We start from the raw sequence: 1,784 nt of genomic DNA, 5'->3' as shown, positions 1-1,784 counted from the left end.
ATACAACATTTTATTAACTGGCCTGTGACACAGGTTTATTTGACTATAAGACACTTTAATTGTTAAAAATTAACAATTTAACAGGATCTAAGACACTTGTTAGAAATCAGTTGAAGTATTATATATAGATGTGGGTCTCACATTATAGTAAAAATGTGGACACATTGCAGAGGTGCAAAGGCCATTTACAGAATGGTTCCAGGAATGAGAAACCTCAGTTATGACAACAGACTGAAGAAATTGGGACTGTTATCCTTGGTGAGAAGGCAAAGAGGGAGGTTTTCAAAATAATGAATGGGCTGGATGAAGTAGGTAGGTAAAAATTATAGAATCATAAAAAGACCATAAGTAGTAGCAACAGGAGTAGGCAGTTCTGTCCTTGAATGTGCTCCACCATTCAGTAGGATCATGGTTGATCCAATATTCCTCGTGTCCACTTTCCTGCCCTTTACCCATAACCCTTTATTCCTCTACTGATCAAGATTCTATCTCAGCCCTAAATATACACAAGGAGTTCCAAAGACTCTCAACCCTCAGAGACAAAATTCCTCCTCATCTCAGTCTTAAATTGGTGCCCTTATTCTGAGACTATGCTCCTGGTCCTAGACTCTCTCGAGGGAAAACATCTCAATATTTACCCTGTCAAACCCCTTAAGAATCCTATACATTTCAATGAGAAACTGTTCCCGTTCCCGAAAGAAACAAGAGTGCATAGAATTAATGTGCAAAAGAAGCAATGGTGAAATGAGGAAATACTTTCTACTACAGTTAGTGGTTAGGGTATGGAATGCACAGCCTGAAAATGTGGTGGAGGCATGTTCAATTGAAGCATTGAAGAGGGCATTGGCAGATAACTTGGATAAAAATAGTGTGGAAGGGTACGGGGAAAGAGCAGGAGACTGGCAGTAGGTAATGATGCTCATTTAATGAGTCGGTGTAGGCCAGATGGACCGAATGGACGTCTGTGCCATAACACTTCTGTGATATAAATCCTTTCACACCAAGTGCAGGAAAATTACAAATCTCACACCAATAGAAGTTTGTATCTAAGGAACTACTAAGTACACAGTTCCTTTGGACGTAATAACATGAATCCCAATATTCAACGGATTATTGACAAATTCAACTATAAAGCCATTGACATGGGACCCAATTATAAGGACAAGGAAAGTGCAGTGTAAGAAACTAGTGGTAATGTACAAGGTGCTGGGTTTTCCCATGTGGAAGTACTGACACAGTCAAATATAAAATACTGTGTTCACGGAACAGAATGATGTCCCAAGTATGTGGAATTTAATGATAGTGTATTGTTTTCTTTGTTGAAGTGTGTTTGAGGTATCATTGAGGTTTTTAGTAAAAGCAATATGTAAGATTCCAAGGTCAGGAAGTCATGTGGCTCAGTTGTAGCATACCCATCTCTGAATTGATGTCCCATTCAGGACTTGATGGTCGTAGAAATGTTGGAACAGGAGTAGGCCATTTAGCCCCTTAAGCCTGTTCTGCCATTCAATGTGATCATGACTGATCTGTGGCCTAATTCCAAATGCTTACCTTTGGTTCATACCTCTTAATATCTAAGTTGAACAAATTTTTGTTAAACAAAGGTATAAAATTAAGAACTGATCCTGCATCCAGTGACATTTTTAGAAGAGAATTCCAAACATCTACCACATTGTGTGTAGAAATGCTTCCTAACATCTCTCCTGAATGGTCTGGCCCTAATTCTCAGACAATGGTCAGTCTGAGCAGTGACAGCAGCAGCAATGAAATGAAGGAGAGTGAAC

This window comes from Rhincodon typus, chromosome 38 (genome assembly GCF_021869965.1).
Source record: "Rhincodon typus isolate 14 chromosome 38, sRhiTyp1.1, whole genome shotgun sequence".
Lineage (NCBI taxonomy): Eukaryota > Metazoa > Chordata > Chondrichthyes > Orectolobiformes > Rhincodontidae > Rhincodon > Rhincodon typus.
Note: the sequence above shows the minus strand (reverse complement) of the source record.